Raw genomic sequence first — 9,273 nt, 5'->3', positions numbered from 1 at the left:
AGGCAGCACAAAACGTCGTGGAAACGTCGAGAAAAAGTCCCGGACGTCCGTGACGTCCCGCATGACTTCGATCACGTTTTTTTGATGTTGAGGTGACGTCCTTATATAACGTTCCATTAGAGTCCAATCAGTGACGTTGTGACGACGTTTTATTTCAACTCAAACGTCGTCAACGTTCCCACGACGTCGATGCACGACGTTCTCACAACGTCCAACGCTCACGTTTCTTCGACGTTGAACTGAAGTTCATAAATGACGTCCCATTATCGTCCAGTCAGTGACGTGCTGGTGACGTCACGTTTCAACTTTAACATCGTCATCGTCGCCACGACGTCAAGACAAGACGTTTTAGCAACGTTGAACACTCACGTGTCTTCAAAGTTAAAATAAAGTCCAGGGTGACGTTACATTATTGCCCGTCAGCGACGTTTCAGCGACGTCGCGTTCACACCTAAATGTCGTAAACGTTATACAAGACATGCTGGCAACGTCAACCACTCACGTTTTGCTCGACGTTTTTAGATTTTCCAGCTCAATCTCCAGCCGCAGAATCACTGTGGTCAAGGTGATAGTGCTCAAGAGCCGCAAACAAAACTGAATTTTTGAGAGGTTGAAAAGTTTAATTATTGATACATTAATTTGCGTATTTCAAAATGCTATTAATTGCACATCGATGACGCTAAAGAGGGCATTTACAACACTCAATGTACACGGAAGAAAAAATAATATGAAAGCATGTTGGGAATATCATTCCTTTTAGATGTGCTTGTTATAATTTTGGTTTGTTTAAAAGATTGTTACGGTTTTAATTTGCGAAGCCCATGGCGTCTAGAACGGATTGAATTGTACCGTTCTTGCTTTTTGCACGCGCGTTGTCGTCTTCCATGGGTCCTGGGCCCTGGCACGCGCCTCAGGGGCGCCGCTACACTATCCCCTCTCCAGGTGATTTCAGGCCTGCATCCTTTCCTAGGAGCATCCATACTGCTCCGCGACCACCCGAGGTTGTTTTAAGGTTCGTCAATTTCTCTTCGTATTTTCTAACCCATGCTCACCTGCGCACAACCAAAAAATTCGCATCAACATCACAGTTCATCCATAATACCAACTTACAGCGCCTTAGCGCCTTCGGTAGATCGGGACGCAAAGTCTTGTCACGTGACTGTCAGTACAGATCTGGCTTTCGCTGCCACTGGTGACGTACCCAAACGAAAATCGCATGCCAGCACACACTATATCAGAGCAGAACTTCACCGCACACTTGCGCATTTTTGGAGTTGACTCAAAAAAATGCCCGGCAATGACGAAATCCGGTAGATACTGTCAACGGTTTGTGGAAATTGACATTCATGATGCCAACCCCTGAATGGCCCAGATGACGGTCCAAAAAGCGTTCAAGCCCAGTCCGCACTTACGTGCCGAAAAAAAAAAAACGCAAAAAAAAAAGAAAAAAAAAAAAAAAACAGCCGGCATGGCACGAGAGAGAGGGGAAAAGGCAGGCAGAGGAGATGCCAGTGGCATCTGCATAGAGCCTCATGCGATGCGTCGGGAAACTCGGCAAGAAGAGGGCGAGAGAGAAAAGTGGGGGAAGATAGTGACGACGAACAATTGACAAGCCTAAGTTCCGGGTGCACGTATTTTCTCAGTCGTTCCCAAAATATTTCACTGAATGTTCTGTTCTTCGAATCCGCCCAGAGAGAACAGCTCTGGGACCCAGTCCAGCTTTTTCCAAAAGCCATTCACTAGCACCGGCCGTCACGTCTACGGGTCTCCGAGGCAGGCTGCTTCGTCGCCGTGATTTCTTTTTTTCGAGTCTGCATACAGCATAAGTGCTGCGATTGGATGAGTCGTTCAAGACGCCCCCATGAAGAAGTCGAAGTCGGTGATCGCCATAAACGCCGTCGTATTCAGTCACGGCTCGAGGACCTTTTTCAAGGCCATAACGCTACACACGTTGAATCGTACTACTGCTCGGATCAAGGTGCCTGTGAGGATATGAATGACGCCCCCCAGAAAACAAGTGGCACTGCACATAACGGCGCGTCAAGTCCAGTCTCCGATCAAGACCCTTCAGACGCCGACGCCGATCCCAATCAAGAACGCCCAGCGGACGGCATCCCATTCCCGTGCACGCAGCGAGAGTACCAGCTACGCGCAATGGGACGGCTAAAGCACGCGTGTCAATGCATTAACCAGAAGCAGAACGAGGTAAGCGGCGGAACATTCCGCGCCGCGTGACATCGTCTCTTGCTCATTTATTTACGTGAATTTTTTTTTTTTTTTTTATATCTTTGAGGCTGGCAGATACAGGAACGTCTTTTGGGGGCGCTCCGTATTGCATCTCGTGTCTGAACCTGCTCAAATAAACAGTTCGTACCAAACCTGTGTTTTAGTTACTCCCTTCGTACTTGCATTGCATGATAGAAACTTGCCTTCGCAATAATACTAAAAAATACTTTTTTTTTTTTGGAGGGGGGGGGGGGGGGACACAACGTTTTCCCACGACGGCTAGGAAACGTAATTTGGAAAGGTTTCTCGACGTTCTGGGAACGTCGTTGGTAGTCCGGATGTCGTAAACACACGTATCATAAACGTCGAGGGAGGACGCATCGGCCCACTGAGACGTGCATGTGACGTGCAACAAACGTCATTTGGAACGTCCCCTCGACCTCCAGTGCACCTTTTCTCGCGGACATTTAAAGGTTTCATCGACGTCGAAGGAAGGTAACGTCCGGACCTTCGACGTTTTAGGACGCCACGTTACAGACGTCTTCGACGTTCTTTCGACGTTTTCTTCACGTTTATGTGCTGCTTGGGTATCTAAATGACTGATATCGCTTTAGGGGGTCAAAATACGGTCATACCCAAAATATCATGTCAAACCGACGCCGCATTACCAATTAAAACCAATATTGAAAATGTTCTCCCGGCTCGGTTAGCGGCCCGAAAGCGGGTGAGCAACGCTGGCACCGGGTGAGCTAGTGAAGCAACACTGGGCAATGACGTAGGTCTAGTCCTACGCTCTCGTATAGACCCTTTCAGGCAACATTTCATGGGCGCCGCCATCTTGACGTCACGTGACCCTGCCGCCATAGCCGCCCTTCAGTTTCTCGCCGTTCCTCCGCGTTGTGTGCTGCACCGGCCACTACCGGAGCTTTGTTTTCGCATCATTTTACGGTCCGCGTTGAAATCGTGTGTCTTCTTTAGGTCTTTTCGATATTTGGGGCTTTCATTTAATCATTTGATATCTATATTTCAACATAGCTCTTGCATTTTCTTATTTATGAAATGGAATCGGACAGCGAATGGATCGACGATACAGGATTATGGCTTCAGAGACCATGTAAGTTCATCCCATTCTAACGTTTTTCTCGCTAATAAAGGGCAGTCAACACCCATGCGACATATACAAATTTCAACTGACGCAGTAAGGCAGTCCAGTCGTGTTTCTCGCTGCATGTGCGCGCTCGTTTCCGTAGAGCCGACCCGCATGTAAGCGATTTTGCGTGCGATGAGACGAGCGACGGCGGGAACGACGAGAGTCAGCGACGAAGATTTCTCACTGCCGCCTGTTGCATCGCTCGGTTTTTTTGGGTTTCTAGAAAACGTCGCTCACCGTCTTGGTCGCTTGCTCCCGTCGCTTCCATGCGGTTTGCCTCGTCGCGCGTCTGCCTGAGTGACGGCGAAGCGGGTCACCGTCGCTTGTCTCGTTGCTCGCCGAATCGCTTGCATGCGGTTTATACTAAATATCAAAGCGCCAATGGTTCAATGCTGTGTGGATGGAAATTAATTGAGTATAAACCGCATGTAAGCGATTTGGCGAGCGACCAGATAAGCGACGGCGACCCGCTTCGCTCTCACTCAGTCAGTCGCGCGACGAGGCGAACCGCATGGAAGCGACGGAGCAAGCGACCAAGACGGTGAGCTACGTTTTCTAGAAATCCCAAAAGCAGGCGATACGACGGGCGACGGTAAAAAATCTCCGTCGTTCGTCTTGTCGCACGCTAAATCGCTTACATGCGGGTCGGCTTTACGGAAACCAGTGCGCACATGCAGCGAGAAGCACGACTGTGATAGCCTTACTGCGTCAGTTGCGATTTACATATGTCGCAATAATGTTGACTGCCCTTTATTAGCGACAAAAACGTGAGAATGGGAAGAACTTACATGGTCATTGAAGCCTCATAATTTTGTTTCGTCGACCCATTCGCTGTCCGATTCCATTCTATAAAAAGAAAATACAAGAGCTATGTCGAAATATAAATATCAAATGATTATATGAAAATCCTAAATATCGAAAAGACTTAAAGAAAATACGAGATTTCAACGCGGAACGTAAAACAACACAAAAACGAAGCTCCGGTAGTGGCTTGTACAGCACACAACGCGGAGCAACGGCGAGAAACTCGAGGTCGGCTATGGCGGCCCGGAAAGCGCGCGAAGGGCGCGCCGACTGGTGGCAGCTCGAGTAACTAACTCGCTGAAAGCGTCTATACGGACGCCGCGGACGCTTCGTTTCCCTGGCATTCTGCGATTCTGCTGACGGCAAGAGTGCTTACCACGTTATCCTGTGTTCTCTTATTTTTATTAGCGTCCAAGCAATTCATTTAACTCCAGCATTGCTTCCGTGACAGCGCGGAAGAGAGCGAAGCGGTACTGCTCGTTCACGCGCGTGTCGTGGAGCCGGAGAGACCCGCAGGACTCGCGTTGGGCAATGTCGACACGACTTGTAGTGCTGCGGGTTGCACCGACAATCCGGTGCGCAACCCGGAGCTGCGATTCCACCAGTTCCCAAGAGACCGGAAGAGACACAAGGTGTGGGTCGGTGCGGTTCGCCGGATAGACTTCGGAAGACCGCCGACTCCGAGCTCCAACGCGAAGCTTTGATCCCAGCACTTTACATGAGACATCTACACGGGATCTGCGGCTGCTGACTGTTGCGGGTTTCTCCACAAAATATGCGTCTTTAAAGAACGATGTGGTGTCGTCGCTGTTCGCGTACCGTCCGCCGGCTGCTCCGGCACAATCGGTCGGACGCAGCAGGTCGCGGCTGATTTAACTAGCGTGCACATAAAGGCACCTTAGCTTTCTCAACTTAGACCGCTTGTGGATACATCTGTCCATCTATCTCCCTTTACTTCTTTTTCTCTCGGTCCGCGAGCAAGAAACAAATACAGTCACGCTGCGCTGGCACTGACCGCGTCATATTTATGGCAGTCGGATTCGCTTTTCGGCCGGCAAATTTACAAATACACACTCAAACTTACTACTTTTGGTGCATATTAACAAAGTGAAGCGGCAAAAAAAGAAAATGCGTGACTTAACTTCTGTTTTGAAACTCCACGTGGGGCTGAGCCGACATTGTCGGTGCGTCGGCTCCGGCAATGTCGGCGCGGGACCAGAACTAGGTCATGCCGACGACGCGCCACTAATATCAGTGTTGCTAAGCTGCTTCAGCCGGTAGTTTCGGTTTCGCCGTGCCGCCGGAACGATATTTAGATTCGCGATATCTACAAAACTATACACACTACCGAAAAACAAATTATATCTCGTGATTCAGGGTCGCCGACTTCGACTAAACAGATCATAACCCAAAAAAGCGTAAAAATGGAGTGGAGTTGCCATTTAAAGAAACTTTCCTTTCCTCGAACTTCACTTTATTTTAAGTTAAAGGCAAATTAAAATTACAAAAACAAGCAAAATATAACCTCTTCATGATGTCGTAGGTCTTGACTTGAGTGGCCGTGAACTAGAGGAGGGGTAGTGAGCTCATGGAGCACCCACGGCTGCCGCCCTCCGTGTCGACGGCTGGAGAGGGTGCCACTAAAGCATGTTCTGGATAGGCTGTAGAAAGCGGGTGGCCAGGGCGGCTCGCATTGCATTTGCTGCGAGATTAAAGACTAATTGGGCATAACACTTCATTGACCACAAACAACCACAAACACGGGGTAGAAATCAGTTCAGAACGGGAGCCACTTCGCGCTGCCATACCGCCCAACGGCAAAACCGCAAGTCAACCCTTCTCGCCGAAGGCCTTTGGAACGCTCGGAACCGGTCGGATCCTCGAGCACGACCGCAGCGCCGCCGCATACATCCGGGACCTTTCTACGCTCGCCTCTTGTCGGTGCCTGATCCCTCTACACCTTTCTAGTACGCGCCGCCTTTTCCACTGCTTGGTGGCGGGTATGTCGACGGGTCATTTCTTGTTTCCGTATCACCTGCATTCATTTCTTTACTGATCTAAAACACTGAAAAAAGAAAAACTGCCTTCATAAATAATTAATACGGTTCGCACCACTTATATTTCGTATTTCGACTAAAAAGAAGCTTTTAGCGGATGACAAGTAGTAAGCCCAGGACCAAAGACGTCACATATCGCGCGCTTTTGGCACCGCAAGTCGCCCCCATAAGAGGGAGGTTTTTGCGTCGTCCGGTTAGAATATGACGCACTGATATTTAGTTACTCTCTCCATGCCCGCTGGCTTGCCCAAACCCCAAGAGACGTGGAAACTGCAGAAAAGGTAGACGATTATATACGATTGCTGAGTCCCATTAATTGTGAAAAGGAAATATCGTAAATATTGCCAAACGCAAAACAAAAACAAGAATGTTATAAAAAAAAAAGGTATGCACACACTGGGGATTGAACCGGGGCCCACTGCATATGAAGCAGACACCTTAGCCACTATGCTATGCCACTGCTTCACAAACTTGTGGTAAACATATGTTTTATATGAGTTTGCATAGTGCATATAGCCATTTCCGGTTGAAATGCACGACATAGTGCCTATAGCTTTCCTCAAAAGAGTAATGTTGCAAAGTATTGCCAAATGCCCCCAACAAAACAATGTTGGAGAAAAAAAAAAGTATGACAACACTGCGGATCGAACCCGAGTTCACTGCGTATGAGGCAGACATTTTACCACTAAGATACGCTGCAGCTTCAAAAAACAAATGTTGACAGGCCAAGAAAAAAAAAAATGTGGTTAATGTGGTTTTGACAATTTGCTTTACACAAGACTTTCAGATGGCACTTGAAGGCGCGAGTGGAGTGCCATCGGACAGCACTTGAACGCTCTGCAAAAGTGCTGTCGCTCAGCACAGGTGTCACAAAAGAAAATTTACACGGTCTTTTTTACCGCAATAATAAACTAGGCATCGCCGAACGCTCATTCTCCGCCCAAAGGTAGCGCTATAGGTCACAACCAGTTGCCAAAGTTTCAGCCCGATCCGATAAATTAATCAAAAGTTATAAGTGATTTTCTGAAAATTTCAATGGAAAAGGGAGCCCATTTTTGCCCGTTTTCGGTTTCTGGTGCCATAGAGCCCCATCTGTTTGAAAACTCCGTCGGCCGCCATTTTCCCATTGAAATTTTCAGAAAAGTACTTATAACTTTTGATTAAGTAATCAGATCGGGCTGAAACTTTGGCATCTGGTTGTGACCTCTAGTGCTACCTTTGAGCGGAGAATGAGCGCTCGGCGATGCCTAGTTTATTTTTGCGGTAAAAAAAAAAGTGTAAATTTGTAAGCAGTGAGAGAGTGCAGGCGAGCTGGTAATCAATCGACATCTTGTAAACCCTGAGATGGGGAACGATAAAAAAACGGACGAACACAACAAAATCTCTTTTGTGACACCCTGTACTCTAGACTAGAGCACTGCACGGGCCAGAATTTCTAGGCCCGGCCCAACCTGGCCCAGTAGACACGGCCCAAGCCCGGCCCAAGCCCAACAGAATGTTTTATTTCTAGGCCTGGCCCGACCCAACCGGGCCTGGTAGGGACATCGCCTGGGCCCGGTCCGAGCCCGATGGCAATTTAAAATATGAGCTCGAGCCCGGCCCGAGCCGGAAAACTGGGACCAAGTTTTGTTTACACAATAAATATGCCGACTTAAAAATTTCCACACATTGTAACCATTGGGTGTGCAGCACATGGACTGAACCTGCTCCTCAACGATATCATGCACCTGAAAGTTTTGGAAGAAATTTATGAGATGTCCAGGAAAATAATCAAATATGTGAAACATACTCACATAGTTGCTGCTGCGCTCCAACAAAAACAGGACTCAAGATACGCAAAAGAAATTTTACAACACTTAAATTGGCTAGTAAGACAAGAATGGGCGAAACACCCTCTCGTTGCATAGCCTTCTCAACAAGGAAGCACTGCAAGCGACTAATCATGAAAGATATCGGGGTGACCAAACCAATACGCTAGGCCATCTTGGATGAGGATGTGTATTGGAAAGACCTTCGCAGCTGCCTAGACTGTAATAACTTTGCACTTAGTTTTTTTATTCGATGAACTTAGAATTTTCTTTCTAACTTTCTAAATTGTTGATAACTTTGTTATCAACAATTTAGAATTTATGGAACACGACTGTCCAGGTACGGCCCGGGCCGGCCCGAGCTGGCGCGGCCAGAAAACGTTTTTGTTCAAGCCCGAGCCCGGCCCGGGCCCGAAAATATACGTGCTACCCGGCCCGAGTCATGCCCGCGGGCCGGGCCGGGCTCGGGCTTTCGCGCTGGCCCGAGCCCGTGCAGTGCTCTACTCTAGACACTACGTTTCTTAATACACTCACAGTATAACTTATGACAATATAACCGCCTGAGAGAACGCCATAGACGGGGGAAGGTAGAGAGGAGGTTCCAAGTTCCAACCAAACTGGCGTTATGAATGGCCCGCTTACCTGTCATGTGTAAAAGCTCTGCCTCGTAGTAACCACCACGCGTCCTGTCATCTCCTTCCCAGTAGACGCTGTATACATCTCCAGGGTTGAAGTCCTGTGCGTGCTCTGGATGGAACCTCTTGACGTTGCCGGATGTTGTAACTTTCTTTACTTTGTCGAAAAGAAACTTGACGTACACGAAGTACTCCATCTCGATCCTAGAGTGTGGGGACGCAGTAAAAGTGCGCAGCCTGGGGCGTAGTAAGATGCTGAAGCCCGAAAGCACAAAAATAGAAACAGGTTTAAACCAGAGCAACAGAGCCGACGAAGCGCCGAAACAGTCAAAAGGCAACGCACAAAAACAATAACAGGCTTTGCTGCTTTTCGTTAAGTCTCGCGGCATGATTCAACTGGCGCTGCAATCTAGCTGACGTTTAATATTTCGTACACAACGTTTGAGAGTCCAGACAATGCGAACACAACTGATATTTAGTAAAAAAAATACTATCTAATTAAAACAAGTTTCGTTGTGTAAAAAAGACAAAACATTTTTTGTTTTAATTTTTAGATAGAGTTTATTTTATTTTTGCTCGCTAAATTTAGCGTT

Source organism: Ixodes scapularis, unplaced genomic scaffold (assembly GCF_016920785.2).
Source record: "Ixodes scapularis isolate PalLabHiFi unplaced genomic scaffold, ASM1692078v2 PGA_scaffold12__126_contigs__length_90152505, whole genome shotgun sequence".
NCBI classification, from domain to species: Eukaryota; Metazoa; Arthropoda; class Arachnida; order Ixodida; family Ixodidae; genus Ixodes; species Ixodes scapularis.
Note: the sequence above shows the minus strand (reverse complement) of the source record.